Raw genomic sequence first — 21,184 nt, forward strand, 5'->3', positions numbered from 1 at the left:
ATTACTTGTTAAGTTCAGCGGCGGATCTAGAAAATCCGTCAAGCCGTAACGTTTTATAAATAAGCCGTAACGAAATCGAAAAAACCTCAAATTTTTCCAAAATTTACACTAATTTTTCCAAATTTTTCCGCGCCAAGCCGTAGCGGGCGTTGCCCCCCGGCCTAAGGTATATCCGCCACTGGTTAAGTTGTTAGCGGTTTGAGTGGTTAACCTGAACATGAAGTGTATTTGTATTCATGTAAAAAGTGTCAATTTATTGCCCACACAAATTGAATTTATACGTCCCGCTTACGGTTATATGTCTTGCTTACAGTATACGCATATAATGTATATATTGTGGGCTCTCGGAGGCAAAAGTGAAAGTGCACTAATTTTAACGTTATTTTACTAATTTCGTGAAACTAATGTTAAAAAACGAGGGACGGTTAATCATGCATCATGTGGTGGCGTTGATAGCCGAAAGACAAGGGGGTACATGCATTAATCGGCTTTTGTACCAATTGTTGAGTGTTATGTGCCTTATGTCCAAGGCTTGATACAAAACTACTATCGAGTCGGGGGTCTCACTGGAAGCAGCTTCTCTATTCCTATGGGATAGAGGTAAGGTGATCTAAATCTTACCCTCCTCAGACCCTACCTTGGATTTGCTATTGGTGGGATTTACTGAGTATGATGATGATAATGATGACAAATTGAATTGTGTGACCTAAGTACGTTTTGTTTAGTACATTTATATGGAAGTGTTGATAGATTGTAAACATGTTGGTTAGGACGATGTGTTGTAATAAAATAGGTTCAACATGTCATGAATGGGTTAGTGGGTTGACTTTTTAATTAAACAGATTGACGAGTTGACTTTTTTTTAGCTAAACGGGTTAAACAAGCCAAACATTAATTAAACTAGCTATTAGACACAACGAAACTATAATGCGTTAGAGGTGATTTTATGTAAATATAGTTAGAGGAGGGTATTGTGTAAACGTGTTCACTCCTCATCTTGAGTCTTAGGCCAATGGGGGTGGTGCGTGATAGGGAGTCCACCACGCGTGGAAGTCCACCAATTCCCACCGCCACCATCATATTCCACGAGTGATTGGTTGATGTCCGTGATAAATTCAACGAGTGATGGAAGTTGAGTGATAAATGGATGTGAGGGGGTGTGAGGGTTTATTGTTGGGTGTTGTGAGTGATGACCATTGCCACTAAAAAAAGTTGTGAGTAATGAAAAAATGATTGATGACATGACGGAACTTGATTGCGTGTTGTGAGTGATGAGTGATGACCACCCCCACCCCCCTTAGAGTTTTGTATTGGTTTTCCCATATTCAACATCAAGTTCTTGATTTATCTACTTGCAAATTTTTTTTTAACATTTTCAAGAGATAAAAACTTTGTTGCAAGATTATATTATGTTGTTAACATTTGTATGTACTTTTTTATGCAACATATTTTAGCTTCTAAATGATAAGAGCACAATCAGTAGATAGATTTTGTGTTGTCACACATTTTGCTTGACCTCAAATAGCACTTTGTCATCATGAATATCCATTGGACCTCATAACAAGATAACAACCATTGTCATACTTTCATATTATCTTGTTTCTCTAACACCTATAAAAGTACTATAGCCGCTGACCCCACATTCCTTTTAGTTACCACATTCTTGACAATACCTATATCTTGTCAATGTAATGTTTATCGGTAACAAGCCTTGATCGAACATAAAAACACGATAAGAACAAATTCATCCATCTCTTTAATTATTATGAATCAGAGTACACATTACAATGAATGATAAGAGATCATGTACGAGACAGAATTCTTATACGAAGTCTAGGAGACAAACTCAATCATTGATCTCCCACAATCAATTGCTCAAAATTAGGTAGTGACATTTTCGTAATATTAGGTTAAAACAATTGAAGAAACAAATAGAGAAAATGTATTCTGGTCTTTTCTCACTTGAACTCTTTCTCCACCTTGATTTTCAAATGGCTATAACTTTTTCATAAGTTAATATTTTTTTTTAAATTACACCGTATTAACGAGCATTTTATTCTCTTTAATTCGAGCAACCTATTGCTATAGTTTTCTTAAAAAAATACATGATTTTGAATACTTATTACGTGATCACATGATTTTGAATACACACCTGTATATGATAACCGACACATGTTTTTTTTTATTTTTTCATTATTTCTATGATTTGTTGTTTTCTGAGTTCCCATTGAAGTAATCATCTATGATTTGTTGTTTTCTAAGTTCCCATTGAAGTAATCAAACGGATCATCATGGCTTCTTGACGTATTTAACAACGATCTGATCTATTTTCCCATTTCAATGGCAACATAGGCAATCTTAGGAGCTGTTTGGTAGCCTCTGAATGGTCATTAAGAGGCTGCCTCTTAATGGAACCATTAAGAATTTTACCAATGAGAAGGTAGAAGAATGTGACATGTGATGATTTACCATTCAGAGGTTACCTCTTAATCATTCAGACTTGAGGTTACCTCTTATTCATTCAGAGGTTTTAAACCATTAAGAGGTAGCATCTGAATAGTCATTAAGAGGCTACCAAACAGCCCCTTAGGGTGTTTATTATTTGGTTACAAACAAAATGAACCAAAAACCAAACAAAATCATAACCGAAAAAACTGAAGAATTCTTATTCGGCAATTCAATTCGGTTTGTAACCCATATTACTTATCAGCGAGTAACACGTATCAACTGAATCACTAATCAACGAGTAACAAGTATCAATCGAATTTCCATAATATATTTTTTTATTATATACCATAGATCTAATCACTTGTAAGGAGTAAATGAGTAACCCATATTAACTGAATTTCCATAATATATATTTTTTTATTATATACCATACATCTAATGCTTAACAAATTACATAATTTTCCCATGTGTTTCAAAATCCCAACTCTCAATTATCGATCTATAATTTATCAAGTTTCTTTATACTCACATTTTTACTATTCAATTTTACTTTATCTTATTTGTACATTCATTTCAGTCCATCATTAAAACAAAAAGGTCACTTTTATGGAGCAAAGTGTGTATTTTTATATTATTGTTTGTCATATTATATTATTTTTCAACATACCAATCAATATCATACATAACAAAAAACATACATTCTTCTAATTAATTTTTAGGGTTATTGGATTTTATCATTCCTAAGTATTAGATATTGACTGCTGTCACCCTCGACTATCACTTTGACGTCCGTCACCCTCAACTTAACACTTAGTGTATTCTGTCACCACTTCGTTAACTGATAACTAACTTTTGATCCTGTTTTTATACTCTTGGGGTTGTTATAGGGATCTTAGGAAGGTTTTAAGGATCTTTGGACACCCCGAAAAGTATAGTAACAAGCTCAAAAGTTAGTGACCGGTTACCGACGTGGTGACAGAACAAACTAAATGTTAAGTTGGGGGTGGCGAGCGTCAAAGTGATAGTTGGGGGTGGCAACGGCTAATAGCCAATAGTTAGGGGTGATAAAATCCAATAACCCTAATTTTTATAATATCATTTTAATACAATATAGTAGTATAATTTAACTGGTCCAGTTACATACTAATTTTAAACTATTATTAATTTAATTTTCAAGTTTTCCAAAAACGTGTTGTATTCGAATGGTCCATGTGGTTTACCAAAATACGTATATGATTAGAGGTCTGCCGCAAAGCATGGGTCCTCGGTACTAGTTTAGATAATAACATAATTAAATTTTGTACAATACTTTAGATTAAATAAATTATAGTTATTTGATTGTTGATATTGATAAGATGTAAAACTCATATAAAAACAGAAGCCCGTCTAGCTCAGTTGGTAGAGCGCAAGGCTCTTAACCTTGTGGTCGTGGGTTCGAGCCCCACGGTGGGCGATTAATTATTGTTTTTTAACAAATTTAGCTGGTGTATTTTTTGAGATATACAACCACCATGGATTTTAAGTTTTAACATCTTTATATTGGTTTTTCAAACTTGCGTATAGACTTGTTTACCTTTAACCGTGATCATGATAATCTTTAACTACAGTTTAAGACTTTAAGCTTATGCAATTTTTAACGTGACCGGATTAAACACATATTTTCCTAATAAGGAGAGGGGTTAAGACATTAAAATAAATCATAAAATGATTAAAATCTATGAATTTATGTTATATTTATATATGGATTAAAATTACCTTGCCATAGAAAGTAAAACGAGTACTAAAACTAGAATTTAATTGTACGTTGTTTATAAAGTCTTCCCATTTGTCACTAAAATAAAAGACCATTTATCACCACACCTAAGTCCTAACTCCTAACACACTTTAATAACATTTAATTAACCTTTAATAAATAAAAATACACTAACCACGCCTTTTTTGAGTAAATTACGTTTTTGGCCCCTGTGGTTATATCACTTTTACTATATTAGCCCAAAATAAGAATTTTTAACATATCTGGCCCCATGGTCTCTATAACTAACCATTTTGGTCCCTAAGTCTAGAGATCATGGGGGCCAAAATGGTTAGTTATAGAGACCATGGTGGCCAAAATGATTAGACTTAGTGATACGAACGTGAGTAGATAACCTAGGCTTACCCTAGCGGCGTTACCCTTGGCCAACCAAGATAGCAACGACGGTCGTGATCCGGCCGACCGGAATTCACAAGAACAACAAAAAAAACCTTGTTGCAGAGAAGAGGAATTTTCCAATAACTGATAAATCCCTTCCAGCCATAATTGCAATATAAATAAAAGAAAGATAACAAACTAATAGATAAAACTTATCCACCTAAGAAATTCAAATGTTTAAAAACAAACCAACAAATAGATAAAATAAATAAAACAAATACTAGAACTCGGCTGGAAGTTAAAACGAACTCGGACGCGCCCTTTAGCCACTTTGCATCGAACCCAGTTTGTCACGGTCTTGACGGTCATCCGGTTCCGTATCATTCTCCCCCCCCCCTAAAAAACGACTCGTCCCCGAGTCATCCTCTAAATCAACATCAGCCGTATAGGGGGAAAGATCAGCAACATTAAATGTAGCCGAAACATTGTAGTGGCCTGGTAACTCGACTTTGTAAGCATTATCGTTGATGCGCTGAAGAATACGGAATGGCCCATCGGCTCTCGGCTGGAGTTTCCCGAAACGTCCCTGCGGGAATCTTTCTTTCCTCAAATACACCCACACGAGGTCACCCACCTCAAAAACAACACGGCGTCGATGTTTATTAGCCCGGTTTTAGTACTGCAGATTATGCTTCGTGATTTGCTCCTTAACACGTTCATGGATTTCCTTGATTTGTAAAACCTATTCCTCGGCATCTGTAGACAATCGCTCGGTATCCACGACTAGCGACAAGTCTAAAGGCGTGAAAGGATTTCGGCCGTAAACAACCAAAAAGGGGCTACAGCCCGTGGTACTATGAGTGGACCAATTATATGCAAATTCGGCTTGAGGAAGGACTAAATCCCACTGTTTTGGATGCTCTCCCACTAAACTTCGAAGTAAATTCCCAAGACTTCGGTTTGTAACCTCGGTTTGACCATCCGTTTGTGGATGGTGTGACGAACTAAATTGCAATTTAGCACCTAGTCGCTTCCAAAGGGTTCGCCAAAAATGACTAACGAACTTAACATCACGATCCGATCTTATAGTCTTTGGAATACCATGTAAACGTACGATCTCGGTGAAATACAAGCGGGCGACTTGGGAAGCATCAAACGTTTTATTACACGGAAGGAAATGTGCCATTTTAGAAAATTTATCAACTACGACCATAATGGAGTCCTTCTTCCGTTGGGTGACCGGTAAGCCGAGAACAAAATCCAAAGAAACGTCCTCCCACGGGGCGGACGGTGTAGGCAACGGTGTGTATAACCCCTGATTAGTACTGTGTGTTTTCGCCACGTGACATACACAACACCTTGCCAAAACTTTGATAACATCCTTAGTGATACTCGGCCAATAAAACCGCTCGACGACTGAAGCGACCGTCTTTGCTCATCCAAAATGACCTGCCAAAGTACCTGCATGACATTCGAGAATAAGGGCCTCCTGAAACGACGAAAGCGGAACACACAATTGGCGCCCTTTATAAAGGAGTTCCCCTTGTCGATAAAAATCTTTAAACGGGCCAAGAGCACATTGCGACCAAATATCACAAAAATCAGGATCATCACGAATAGAGGTATGAAAAAGAAGCCACGCCGGTTACCTCAAAACTCGAAGAAGTGAATAAAACGGGACGGTGGCTAAGTGCATCGGCCACGAGATTAGCGGTACCCGGTTTATGACGAATTACGAACGTGAAATCTTGGAGTAGCTCAACCCACTTTGCATGACGTGGGTTCAAATGTGTTTGGCCGTGAATAAACCTGAGGGCTTGATGATCAGAGCAAAGGATGAACTCATTCGGAAGAAGGTAATGGCGCCAATATTCGAGACTTAGGATAATGGCGTAAAACTCCTTATCATATGTACTATATCGCTTCCGAGTGTCACTAAACTTCTCACTGAAAAAAGCAATGGAGCGGTTATTTTGACTCAAAACCCCACCGATGCCTAAGCCGGAAGCATCGGTAAAAACTTTGTTGAAAGACGGCATAGCTAAAACCGGAGCCTTTGTGACCGCCTCCTTCAACGAGTCAAAAGCTTGTTGTGCGGCCTTTGTCCAAACGAATTTGGACTGCTTTAAACAGTCCGTAATTGGTGCAACAATGGAACTAAAATCCCGTATGAACCGCCTATAAAAAGATGCGAGGCCATGGAAGCTACGTACCTCGTGGAACGAAGAGGGTGGCGGCCAAGAAGTGATAGCGGCTGTTTTTGACGGGTCCATGCGAATACCCTTTTTGGAAACTAAATACCCCAAAAACAAGACCTCGGATGTCAAGAAATGGCACTTCTTCGGATTAGCATATAGCTTTTGATCCCGGAGTACTTGAAAGATTTCACATAATTTACTCTTTTTTTTTAGTGGCGATTTTTCATTCAACAAGCCTGCTAGTAAGCAACTAGCAGGGCAACAAATAACAGAAAAAGAGAGAGATACATGGAGGGGTATTATTATTATACACGAATGTAAAACTAGTATGCAATTACCAGTTTCCACACAACATTTGAGCTAAGCGAGTATTAGGATAGAAGGGGCACCTAAGGGTACTACCCTTGCCCCGCCGAATTCTGCGTTGTCATGTACTCATGTCCAGGGCCGGCTCAACTATTTTGGTGGCCTAAAGCAAATTCAAAAAACTCGAGGCCTTTTTCCGAAAAAAATACTATTTGAGAAAAAACTCTCTTTTACCGGGGCTTGGAACCGGCAAAATAAGCTAAAAGATTTATTGTTGGCGAAGTTAACTTAATTTTTTTGTATTTTTATATATTTTTTGTATATGTAAAGATAAGTTCAATCCAACTCAAATATCATATATAATTTTTTTTTTTAAGTTGGAGACCCTTTTGATTTGGAGGCCTAAAGCCCAAGACTCAAAATACTTGGGTTTGGGCCGGACCTGATCATGTCAATTCTACATCCAAGGATCTTAGAACCACCAATGCCTTGTCATGTCAATTCTACATCCAAGTATCTTAAAACCACCAAAACACTGGTGATCATAGAAGCATGGGCTCCACCCCTTTACTTCATCCACCGACACACACCATAAACCTTAAACTCTCCAACCCTCAAGGCCTTACCCTAGCGGCAAACCTTAACCTGACAAGGAATCCACAAGGCATACCCATGGGGGTGGCGGCGATATTACCGTGTGGTTCGAAACCACGGAGCCAACCCGCAAAGGTGCCCCATACTCCCTTATTGAAAAAACAATATGATACCCGACACTATAGGCTATAGATGCATAATTGTATATCACAAATATAAAATAAGTATTGTTGGACTTTAGTTTCACCTTATCCTTGCACATAACGTTGTGGGCCTCATTCACATTCCATGTCTTTAGATCCCCATTTTCTAGTTTCTCTTTTGGTATCTAAAGAAAACCCAAATCATGGGGTTTGTTTGCTTGATGTAATTCAGTGAAGACATTCAAGGGTCGATTTTTCTTAACTTGAAGGTATTTTCTTCCATTACGCATCTTTGATTTGTTGTTTTATCAGTTTCCAATATAAAAATAATCAAATGGATCATCGAACGCCCATATTGATTTGGATCTAAACTGATCACGATTTCGGATCAAAAGTTTTTCCTTCTCACCGTTTGGGTATTATTATCTAAATAAACTTGTATATGAGGTTCTAGTTCTAAACATAAATAATAACGATGTGTTCTTCTGTTAATTTCCACTTGTTCTTTCGATGTAACCCAATAAAATATAAACCTATGCTATTGAGAAGATACATATAGTCAAAAGCCCGTCTAGCTCAGTTGGTAGAGCGCAAGGCTCTTAACCTTGTGGTCGTGGGTTCGAGCCCCACGGTGGGCGATTTAATTTTTAAACCCACACCAGTTTTATGGGGCAGTTACCACACAACTAGACCACTAATGATTTGATTTACTCGCATCCAGGGGTATTCTTCGTGTTATTTTTCGGGTTTTTGGCTAAGAAAAAGTGACCCGATAACCGACCCATTTAAAGTTCGGGTTGTTCGGGTTAGTTCGGGTCGGGTTGTTCGGTTTTCGGGTTTAGATGTAAAATGAAAAAAATGTGTTTTTTTTTTTCACAAAATATCATCAAATATATCATCATGTTAAAAATATCATCACAATTCAAACATCATTTAACAAATATGGTATGATAACATTCAAACGTCTCGAAACTCAATGTTTCAAATACAAAACACTCCAAATCAAATCGCATATATAAAAAAAAGGACAAATAATGTTCGGGTTTTTATTCGGGTTTCAAGTTTCGGGTTATTCGGGTCGGGTTGTTCAGGTTTTTGGTTGGGAAAAGTGACCCGATAACCGACCCATTTAAGGTTCGGGTTGGTCGGGTTTGGGTTGTTCGGGTTCGGGTTTTTCGGTTGTTCTCTAGTTCGGGTTCGGGTGACTTCAAATTCGGGTTGGTTTTCGGGTTTCGGATAAAAAGAACCGCCCTACTCGCAGCCGTCTAGTTTGATTTCAATTCGATTAACTTTGTGGTTGATGGGTTCTGCCTTATGTCCTTATCAGTCTCTCCTTTTACACACACACATAAAAAAAAAAAAAACAGTAGCTTGTCTAGCTTAGTTGATACGGTGCAAGGCTCTTAACCTTTTGGACGTGGGTTCTAGCCGCAGGGTTGGCGGATTGGCCCTTTGTATACACATGTAACTATAAAGTGCATTATGTACTATTTTGGTTATCGGAGTTTTTATTACTCATTCTTTTCTTGAGCTACGTTTGGAGTTATAGATAATAGGGAAGGTCTCCATGGGCCGGATTGTGGCAACACAAACGGTTTGTCTCAACTCTCGGACCCAAAATTTTGACATATTTAGCAGCTATCTGATCTATTATTTCCAACTTGTTCTTTCAATGGCACCATAACCAATCTCGCAGATGGATATTCAAACAGATGTTGCATCAAGAAAACAAAGTATGTATAGTGTAAAACTCATATAAAAACAAAAGCCCGTCTAGCTCAGTTGGTAGAGCGCAAGGCTCTTAACCTTGTGGTCGTGGGTTCGAGCCCCACGGTGGGCGTTTATTTTTTATAAGGTAATCGTAAGAACTTGTTTCAGTTTTTTTTTTTTTTCAATTGGATTAATTTTTTAATAACTAGCTGTTTGAATGCCATCTAGTTTGATTTCAAATTAATTAACTTTTGTGGTCAGTGGGTTATTGCCTGCCTGATTAGCTTGGTACATATGTGTGACCTATGTTAACTTTTTGGATGCGGTTTCGAGCCCCACGGTTGGCCGCTTGTCTCCAGGGCTGGCCCTGAGAATTCGTGTACCCTGTTCGAGCTTCAAAAAACATGCCCTTAGGCCTTAACGAAATTGGGTATTGAGCTCAATAAAGGTCTAAACATAGTGCTAATGGGCTAATAACTAATTTAAAGCATAAGAATAGTTTTGAAAGTGGGCCTATGTTGGTGTTTGTATAAGTATACTCTATTAAAAAAGAAATTTGTACGTATACATATCGGGTTTTTTTCTTAAAATAACGTGCCCTCCGAAATAACAGGCCCTGGCCGGTGGTCCTCCCCGCCCACCCCCAGGGCCGGCCCTGCTTGTCTCTTTGGTGTGACTAAAATATGTTACACTTATCATTACTAGTGGGAAACCCGCGCGTTGCTGCGGAGTCGATAATACGGGACGAGAATATAATTCAAACCTTAAAACAATAAAAAATTATAATATATTAGGTGTGGTTCTCATTATCCGCCTATGCAAACAATCAAAACAACCCTTTTAAAGAAAGCAATTGTTAACCAACCTGACCCGACCGGACCCGAAACCCATTTTGACCCGGACCCGTTTCAACCCGAACTCGTTCCGACCTGAACCCATTTCGACCTGAACCAAAACAACCCTTTTTTGTAATGGACTCGTTTTGACCCGAACCCGTTTAACCCATGGCCCGACCCGACCCAAACCGACCCGTTTGGCAGGTTTCAATTGCATGGTACAACATAAGCATTTAGGTATGCTCCTAAAATGCGCGTTATAACATAAAACTTGTTAAAAATGGAGCTAAAGATTATAATGTTTTAACAAAAGAAATGCCAATAATAAAGTTTTAAATCATTAGGAACGCAATGCCTCAACATCTTCAGGTCCTGAGAAACTCTTTCCTCCTTGATCCGCCTTCGTATGCGGGTCACTGCTGTTATGTGACGGATGCTCGAACTTCATTCGGGAACTAACCCGTCTCTGATGTTCTGAGAGAAAAAAATAATTGTTAGATAAAGAAAAAGTGGTTGACATTTTGAATCCACATATTTGACTTTCAAAATTTCAACTTCTGTATTCTTATTCCATTAATTCCAAAACTTGGAAAAATCATGGTTTCTTGAGGTGAAATGTCAATGTAAAAAAATTCAAATAGTCAACTACTGGAAAATATACAAAGTTAAAAGACAAGTCAACTTACTTTTGCTGTTGATTGCTGACCGAGTCATGGTTAAGAAATCATCCCAAATCAGTTGCTTGCCTATTAAACCATCTCCATATTGCAATGCAAAGACTTGCATAATGTGTTGGCACTTTTCATGGAATTGAGTATTCTTATAAAAGGAAACTTTTGTGCAGTTTCGCTGTGAAGTGTAGAAAGGATTGTTTTTCTATGTTAACCACAAGTTGGTAATGTAAGTGTGATTATTATGTTGGTATAGATTTAGAAATGGGGTGATAGAAAGCAGGGATGTTCACTGCCTGGTTTTGACAGCAATTTAGGTTCGAGTTACTAACGACAACTTTGAAAATAAAACAATCAGAACCAGTTTTGACAGTAAGGCGGTTCAGTTTTAGCAGTTTCGCGGATTAAAAGGAAAAGATAAAAAAACATAATTTTATATTAAAGTTTTAAAAATAATTTAGTTTCGCGGATTAAAACATAATTAACCTAAAATGGCTCAGTGTAATCCAATAGACCATACCCATTAAGTTTCATAACAGTCAATTATAAGATATATCATCAACCATAACTCATTAACACCTTACATGATTTTTGTGTCATAAAATTTTTAGTGTAACATATTATATTCCATTAACACATACAAAAGCCTATTAAGGCCCATATCAGTATTAATGAAACTATCTTCATACATAAGTCACTAACACATAACATAACTTGTTATAACCTAAATGACTTAGTGTACTAATATAGCTCAGTAACATAATAAAGCGCAAACCGGATGATGGAGACAGCCCTTTCTAATGAAATGGGTCTTTGTCCAGGTGATTTTGAAGACGTTTTTGTTTAGGAGGTGTTTGTTTTTTCTGAAAAGCTCTGTCTTATTATGTCGGTGCCGCATATAGCCGGCATCCCCGCCCCATTGTCATCCCTCACAACCAGCTGCCCCTCCACCCCTCTCCTCCATCACAGCCGCACCCCTCCCCAATGCATGCAGGATCAGTCGTAAATCTTAAACCTGCAAATACGTATAAATTAAATGGTATTAAGACATTGCTTTGTTCACATGATAAGATGGTGAATATTAATTATTAACTCAAGTTACCCTGATGTAGCCCAATCGATTTCGGTCAAAAAACCTAAAAGCCTGTTAACAAACAAGCAAGCGCACATCAAAATCATAAATGTGTATGTGTATATATATATATATAACTTAACAAATGAAATACAGTAAATAGTTCAAACGACATACCTGCAGAAGTTTCTTGTCAATGGTAACCGTAGTTTCTTTCTTCTTTGCGTCCGCCATTTGGTTTTCTTTTTTTCAGATTTCACACGCGCAGAGTTGCTTACACGTCGAGCATTGGGTTAAGAGCTCAAGCCGGACCCGAAAAAAATAACCCTTCTTGAACCAACCTGTTTTGAACTACCCATTCTGACCCGCAACCCAAACCCGCCCGGCCCGTTTACCATGCCTAGTTGTAGAGTAAAAGTGAGGTTATCTAACTACATGAAAGTTGTTGAGTTTGGATTTTTATAACAAAATTAACAACCCATATCAACATTTTTCTAAACAAAAAGATAACAATATGAAACAACTAACCTCATGCTCAGTGGCTTCACCGATATGGAGATCGGCCTGAACCACTCTGGCACCACATTGATCACCACCAGTCATCATATCAACAGGCAACTGATCAAATTGCGGCACATACACCTCTCTAATCCGCTTATCCCTGCACAAATCCTGTTTGGGCGAAGTTGCATTCTTCAACCACTTAAACCAACCTAAAACAAAGACTTCACATAAGGCAAGTTAGGGGTAAGTTTCTGCTAACACATATACACTAAAAGCTGTGATATGCTTTCGCTACAGCCTCCCATTCCATTAACCAATTTTGGTTGTTTTCGATAATCATTCGTCTTGATCTCCTAATCCAATTGGCTTTACCGGCGTACTGGTGGCTGGTGGTCGACAAAGACGCCACCTCAGCCGCTGTAACCAACCTCAGCCTAATTTCAGTTTCACAAATTTCAAACCCTAATTTTATGAGTTTTAAGATATCTTGGATCACTTTCCTGTAGAAATTGGAGACGAATTGATCTCTCGTCGAGTCGTCGGCCCACTGTTAAGTAAACGCATTGCAGATTCAGATCATCAATTCAACAAAACCTTAACAGTGAAAAATAAACCTTTTCAGAAGATTAAAAAATAAATGAAGAAAATCGTACCTTTGGCCAATATCATTAGGGTTTGAAACCAAGCGTGGTGACGAAAGACTACTCTGTTTGTCGCTAACGTTTTCGTGGTGGTGGCTATACCGCCGTAGACCGGTCATCGAAATCACCGACCGGATCCATCATATTCTCTCTTTCTCCGTTTGTAGCTCCATCTCTCTCTCCAACTCTCTTTTTCTCCGATCTGAATAGGTATTATAGAGAGTAGAGGGGGCGATGGAAACCACCGGAAGCCAAGACGCTTCATTTGCAATTGGAAACTGAAGGCATGTGATAGGTTTTTGGGGGAGAAGAGAGAGGCCGTGTGAGGGGAGAGGGGCATAAATGGAAGAAAATGACAAAAAAATTATAGATTTTAACTGACTCTTCATATGCCATCTTAAAAATTGTGCTAGAAATTACCATTTTGTACATGGAAGATGTTTTATATAGTTATATAGATATACTATTTGGGCTACTAGAGTTTTGCTTACTTCATTCTTTCCTTTAGCGGGTGGTTTTTGAGGGCTTACGTTGATGCCATGCCAAAAACCAGTTGGTAGGGTTCGCTTGTACTTGCGATCTTGGTTTGTATACATATGTTTTTTTCACAAAAGAGAGGTTAGAACTCTTGACGTACGTTGGTACGTTTTTTTGTGTGTTTGTGACATTTGACATGGGTGTAATGATATAAGTAGGGGCACATTCTTAAGAATACTGAGAGTTGCAATAATTGAACCACATATCATCATCTCATGAAATGAGGCGTCTTATGTATGAGTCCACAAGAGGTTATCCCGTCTTTGATAAAGGAGAAATTTGTCTGGTTTTAAATGAGCTCGACTTGGATCAAACGTGTATGATACATTGATACTGTACGATATATAGTAACACAAAAATGTGGGTTGCATTAAGCTAAGTGTATTGATAGTGGATACGGAGCTGACTAGAAGCTGGCAAGACTCATATACTTGGACAAGGTGGACAAAGGCAAATATGGTTGAAGACATCCCAAGGCATAACTTGAGCTACGTTTGGAGTTATAGATAATGAGAAGGTCTACATGGACCGAATTGTGGCAACACATAAACGGTTTGTCTCAACTTTTTGACCCAAATTCTTGACACTTTTTACAAGTGTCTGATCTACTTTCTCCTTGTTATTTCGATGGCACCATAGCAAATTTAACTTCCGAAAAGTGTTGCTTAAGAAAACAAAACAATTGATATTCATAAGCTATAAAACTTAGAAAAAAACAAAAGCCCGTCTAGCTCAGTTGGTAGAGCGCAAGGCTCTTAACCTTGTGGTCGTGGGTTCGAGCCCCACGGTGGGCGATCAGTTTCTTTTATACCTTTTTCGACAATGTATTTAATTGTATTTTGTACGTTAGCTGGTAAGATTTTGATCATACCCATAAGTAAAAAGCAGAACTCAGGAATTCAAAGTGGAGCAATCATGAAACAAGAATTAAAACATCAAGCTTTGGATTGAACCCCAGCCCCCCAGGAATCATGTGTGATCGATCAGGAATGATCTTGATTTAAAACAACGTGAGGCTCTTCGAGGTGTTTAGGTCCTAGACTCCTAGGAATCATGTGTGATCTAGGGATGGCAATCAAACCCGAACCCGTTGGGTAAACCCGAAACCCGACACATTTGGGACGGGTTTGGGGTCGGTTAATCGGGTTTGGGAATAGTTTTTATTTTTTTCGCGGGTTTGGGACGGGTTTGGGATTAAGTGATATACCCGTTTACCCGACCCAATTACCCGATAAAGTGTACCCGTTTACCCGATTGTATACCCGATATAATTTCTTTTATATTATTAAATATGTATATATACGATACATCCATTTTTACACATATAGGTATTCTATTCCGTATACATTGTAGTAATTTGATATATATTTCTATAATTTCAATACAAAATGTAACCGGTTATTGTTACCCGATAGATACCCAATGGGTTTTGAGATGAGTATACTCAACGAGTAATCTTTTTAAATTAACGGGTTTACCCGAACCCGTGGGTATGCCCGATACCCGATGGGTATTTACCCGCTAGAAACCCGACGGGTTTTGGGACGGGTTTGGGACAAACTTATCTAACCGGGTTTGGGTTTGGAATTACCTAAACCCGTCCCATTGCCATCCCTAGTGTGATCAGGAATGAACAAGACATTTACAAGTTAAAATTAAATTACCGGCTTTTTAATTGTCTTTTACCTCTACTTTTGACACTTTTTTGGTTCGTTCTTTGTAAGTTAAATTTTTTAGAGTTAAATGCTTGGTTGCTCCTTGTAGTTTGCGAAAATTGTAGACTTGGTCCTAATGATTCACTAATTACAGAGTTGGTCCTAATAGTTGTAATTTTTGCACTCGGGTGGTCCTTATCACTAACCATGTTAAGTTTTTCATTTAAGTTTGTGTGAAATGACCAGATTACCCATAAACAATAAAAAATTAAAAGAGATGGCCCACCTCATAAAACAATTAGAGGACATTTTTTTCTTTCTCTAAACCATCTTCTTTCTCTTTCTCGCTACCATCCAAAATCACCTCCACTCTTATGGCCACCACCACCATCACCAGCCGGCCACCATAACCCTTGATCACCTCGCCTGAAAAACAAACATAACCTTGTGTACGTCGTCGATTCCGGCTGCTACATAAAAAATATCTTCAGATTGTTGTCACCGGATACATTTAATCTGGAAACAGGTGCCGTTTTTTATTCTAGATCGAGCTCTGGTCGGATCTGATCTGAATACACGTTGACCGACAATCAGATCTGAATCGAAATGGACGGATCTGAACTGAATCCGAAACGTCCTTTGTTAATGAAGTGAATCTGAATAGGAATTATTCCTTGCGTATATGGAGATGTGATTATTGCAATTTGATTGTTTGATTTGTTTTCTATTGTGTATGCAGTATGTGGTTATATTGGACCGGATTTCGTGGAGTCGTTTGAGTTAAGTTAGGATAAACATCTGAAGGTGTAATGATTACAATGGAAAAGCAAAACAATCTGGCATGAAAGCAACATCATACTTATGGAACATAACCAAGGAAAGATACTTGCAGAGTGTTTTAAAGACCAAAATTATGTTATTATTATGATAGAGGGGATGCAGGTAATGTGTTTTGGGGTTTCCGCAAATGGAGTAAAATTGAGTTTAAGAATTGCAGTGGCGCAAAGGTAGTAGCGGTGGTGGTGGTGGTGTAGTGCTTGCGTGTGGTGGTCAGAATGTTTGTGATAGAGGTGGGGTTGGGCGGTGGTGGGTGGTAGGGATGGTGGTGATTTAAGGTTGAAGAAGAAGTAGTTTGGGCCCACAAAGATTTAAATATTGTTCTAATATAACTATTTTTTTTTAATAAATAAGGGTATTTTGGTCATTCAATATAGACTTAACTGAGAAATCTAACTCAGGTTAGTGATAAGGAACACCCGAGTGTAAAAATTACAACTATTAGGACCAACTCTGTAATTAGTGAACCATTAGGACCAAGTCTGCAATTTTCACAAACCACAGGGACCAACCAAGCATTTAACTCATTTTTTTATCTTGTAAAAGTTTATTTTAAGAGTAAATTTCTGTTTTTGTCCCTGAGGTTTATCAATTTTAACTAGTTTGGTCCAAAAATCTAATTTATAACAAATCCATCCCTGAAGTTTGCATTTCTTAACGCTTTTCATCCCTAAGGGGTTTTTTCATTTATTCTTAGAGATGAAAAGCGTTAAGAAATGCAAACCTTAGGGATGAAAAGCGTTAAGAAATGCAAACTTCGGGGCTGGATTTGTTATAAATTAGATTTTTGAACTAAACTAGTTAAAATGAACAAACCTCAGGGACGACGAAAACAGAAATTTACTCTTATTTTAATTTTCTATGAAATGTTTGATGATAACAAAATGTTTATGAAATAGAGGTGGATATGCAGAGGTTCAGGGCTAATGTTGAATTTACTAGGGATGAACTGGATGGTTCAAGTGATGGGGATCATGATGATGAGAGAAGCGAAGAAGGTCATGAGCCTGTTGACCTGGAGGATTTTGAAAGTGGGTCTGATGACAATTCAAGCATTAGAGATAAGGTTGCCAGGAAGATAAGGAGGAGAAACAAGAGTGCTTTAAAAGGTCCAAATGATCTGCTATTCTATGTTGGTCAGCTTATTGATGACAAGAAAAAGATGAATCAGATGGTAAAAGATTATGCTCTTAAGGCAAGGAGGGATGTGTTTATTCTAAAAAATGAATTGTTAAGGTATAGGGTAGTATGTTTTGGAAGCAATCCACCACTACTTGGTCCTGTAAAAAAAGGGAGAAGAGGGGCAAAAAGGTAAATGCACCAAAGTAGGGCAAAAATACAAGCACCTTAAAAGGCATACCAAGCCCACATGTCCTTGGGCAGTTCACATCTCAAGGAACACAGACAAGGATAAGTGGTGTGTGAAGACCATTCATAATGAACACAATTGTTTGACAACAAGGGCCATTTCTTTGTACACAATGAGTTCGATTGCTAGAGAGATCCAACCTATGATTGAAAGCGTATCGCGGCAGCTGTTGCGTGTCGCGGGGGATCTAAAGGATCCTGCCGCGTGGCGTGGGGGAAACGTTTTTCCAGCAAGTGCAGATTTTTGACCTGCATTTGCTGCCAGCTCCGAAGTTTCAGATTTTTAACTTCGTTTGACCATAACTTTTGACTCGTAAGTCCGTTTTAGGTGATTCTTTTTCCTATACGTCTGTAAATTCATTACCAACATACCTATTACAATTATCATACCGAAAATTTAACCTTACGGGCCGAATGGATAAAAGTCACTTATGCAATTATTCGACCCATTCTAACTTCACTCAATTAGCTAGCTTTTTAATAGTAAACATAGGGCGCTTTCTACCCAACTTCAGGGGCTGGTTATCACCGGCATTTTATTACCAATCTTATGGTTTTATGCTCGTATAACTTTAACCGCCTATGCTAACTATTAATAATTCTAACGCTACTATTACACCATTATTCAACCCGTTTGGCTCATCTACGGAATCCTCCATTATGATGACTACCAAACGACTTCTAACCGATTCTTAACCTATTGTTTTCAATAACGAACATTGTCATTCAATTTTCACAACCTTTATTCTACAACGCAACTAAACATGCTCTAATTATCAAAATTACTCAATGTAACGAATCAAGTTACATACCTTCAAAGCACGCCCTTTAAACGCAAGTCGCCACCGGCTTGTCCACTTGACGCTCCGGTATCCTTTCCTATAGAGTTCAATCATGGGGTATTTAGAACTCTTTGCAAATCATGTATCGCATATTTTACCGAAATATCGAAATTATGCGTTTTAACTTTAAATTTTCATTTTAAGTCTTCTTTGAGGCATTTTTACAAACACATTATGGGCAGAATTTTCACACCATTTATATGACAAGTTCTCAACTTGTCATATAGCCCAAATTTTCATCAATCAATTATCTAACATAAATTTTAGCCTCTATAATTCTGAAATCACTAACAAATCTTAGATTACACTAGAACAACCACTATAATCCTAGTGTTTATCAAGCTTCACAAAACCCACTTATCACCTTTAATGGTGATTATGGATTTCACACGAAATAGGCGGAATTTCATCAAGTAATTGACTAGGGTTTGTCCCTAGACGTTATTTCATTCCAAACAACTAACATGCAATCATCAATTCGAATTTCCTATGTTCATTCAGAAATTTAGATGAGAATTTTCTACGAAATTTACATACCTTATGATCCCTTTCACTGAGGTGATCACTAATCTATGTTCGGATTTTGATTTGGGACTGAAATTGGCCTTCAATTGAATCAAATAGCATGAACTTAGGGTTTTGAGAAGCTTGGGTTGCCCCCTGCTTTGGTCGATCTCCAGCACACTCACCACGGTGTGTTTGTGTTTTAATAAATTGTTTTTTTTATTAAAACTAGTTTCAAGTTAAACACTTTTGGTCCCTTAACTTTCGTTTTTATTTTGTTTTAATCCGTTAACTACTTATAAGTCATCATCTAACTAGGTTAGTGCCATTCCTAGTTAGTTTATTTTACTTATTTATTTGCAACATGATCGTAATTTAAGTATTTGTATTTTCGGGATGTTACAGTGTGAAATGAAGGTCTTGATCTTTCATGCTCTTTTATAAACCATTCTAGCACTTTAACCTTTGTATAACATGTCATTTAGGAGGGAACAAGATCTTATTTTATATTGAAATAAAATCATTTTGGTGGGCCATATGTTGGCCGTAAATAGGTGGGGGTGGGGGGGGTAGTAGATTAGGTTGTAACTAGTTTGGTTAATGATAAGTTGAAATCTAAGTGTTAGTTACATGCTTTAGTTATTAGATATTTTTAGGAGGTGTTATGGTGTTCGGGGACCATAACTAGCTTGGAAATGTTAAAACAGTGCTTATAGTGTAAATTTGGTGTTTCGGGTAGTGTCCGGTTGTTCGGTTGGTTATTGGTTTGTTAAGGTGCTAAACTATGCAGTTTAGTGTGCTTCACGTATCTTTTTGTGACACTTTTGATTCCCGACACTTAGGAAAGCATTCAGGACCATTTAATCATTTTTCTGCATTATAGTAGTATGTTAAAATGCTGATTTTTGCTGAATTCAGCACTTTGGGTGAGTTTTAGGCACTTTCCGGCACTTAAACTATCACTAGGAAGCCAGTTTTATGATTCTTACTTTCGTATACACTACACTAGTGTAGTACTTAGTTTCTGGCTCATTCTGTGTTTAAATGCACTGTCTGTCTATGTGCTGAGTTCTGTCAGCATTTTCCTGATTATCAGATAACTATTCTAACTACACTTAATGCATTATTTAAGGCAATACAGCTTTCAGGCAGTACTGATATGACATTAAACAATGTATGATACACACGTATGTATAAGACAGTAATCAGAAAGAAGTTAATTGAAATTCAGCACAGTCTTTAAGCACTAATCATGATTAATTAATTATACGGATACCTGAATTTTTGACAGTTGTCACATTCTCCCCCTGTTAAGAAAATTTCGTTCTCGAAATTTGTAATACCTTAACTCCTTAGGGTTATGTCATGCATGTATAGATATGGATAACACCACAGTAAATAACCACAATACCGAATCAAGACCTACTGAATCAGGTGAATCTAAGGACATCTTTCTATACTAAGAATCCAATGGTTAAAAGGCATGTCTCTCAGAAATCGACATCAAGGGATACGAGTTGTACAGATGTAACATCTGGTGTCACTTACAACACAGGGATCCAATAAAAGAGGGGTTCTGACCAATAGAATTTCAACAGATTGTTTACGATATGCAAATGAATTCTAGAAACAATAACATCCGCTAGATGAACTCGAAATTAACAACTCGGAAATGATAGTAACATGAAAATGATCTGTCAACTTTCGAACAAATAAACGAATGAAATTAGGATGTTGACATTATTGAATTGCGGAAAGACATCGAAATGGAATATAATCGAATCTGACGTATCAATGTCTTAATTCGTAGTTGCACTACGAATGTTTAAAAGACAAGTTGAGTAAAAATATGGGTAGATGCGTGTGAAACGGTTGATTATGACTAGCACAAGCTACAAGTTTGTAACAATACCACAAGGTGTCGTAATCGACATAATTAAATAATAGCGGTGACTGAACAAGTTCACCCTATTTGAAATCAAATGAAAGTATAATGAAGAAATTTGAAGATTTGATTTACACAATGTCATAGAGTTTTCAATTGAATACGGAACATCAAAGGACTACCGGTTTTGATTGAAGATGAAAAAGTGATAAACACTATAAGCATCCGATCGCTAATGAAAGAACCGTTAGGAGGTACACTGTAATATAAAATGAATCTTATGTACCATTGTCTTGACACAC

At 37.6% G+C, this 21,184-nt stretch overlaps 1 long non-coding RNA gene and 4 other non-coding genes across 5 annotated transcripts; 4 read left to right on the forward strand and 1 right to left on the reverse strand.

Annotated features, from left to right (window-relative positions):
• The first annotated feature begins 3,828 nt into the window (after positions 1–3,828).
• On the forward strand, positions 3,829–3,901 carry TRNAK-CUU. The gene has a single exon. It is a non-coding gene; the product is annotated as a tRNA-Lys (tRNA).
• A 4,484-nt stretch (positions 3,902–8,385) lies between these two features.
• TRNAK-CUU lies at positions 8,386–8,458 on the forward strand. The gene has a single exon. It is a non-coding gene; the product is annotated as a tRNA-Lys (tRNA).
• Positions 8,459–9,587: 1,129 nt separating this feature from the next.
• TRNAK-CUU lies at positions 9,588–9,660 on the forward strand. Its single transcript has one exon. It is a non-coding gene; the product is annotated as a tRNA-Lys (tRNA).
• A 959-nt stretch (positions 9,661–10,619) lies between these two features.
• On the reverse strand, positions 10,620–13,703 carry LOC110912969. Its single transcript, XR_002578295.2, has 6 exons — positions 13,267–13,703; positions 12,638–13,160; positions 12,287–12,509; positions 12,140–12,181; positions 11,053–12,052; positions 10,620–10,840 (listed from the first exon to the last, which is right to left on the reverse strand). It is a non-coding gene; the product is annotated as an uncharacterized LOC110912969 (long non-coding RNA).
• Positions 13,704–14,512: 809 nt separating this feature from the next.
• Positions 14,513–14,585, forward strand: TRNAK-CUU. Its single transcript has one exon. It is a non-coding gene; the product is annotated as a tRNA-Lys (tRNA).
• The last annotated feature ends 6,599 nt before the right edge of the window (positions 14,586–21,184 follow it).

This window comes from Helianthus annuus, chromosome 15 (genome assembly GCF_002127325.2).
Source record: "Helianthus annuus cultivar XRQ/B chromosome 15, HanXRQr2.0-SUNRISE, whole genome shotgun sequence".
Lineage (NCBI taxonomy): Eukaryota > Viridiplantae > Streptophyta > Magnoliopsida > Asterales > Asteraceae > Helianthus > Helianthus annuus.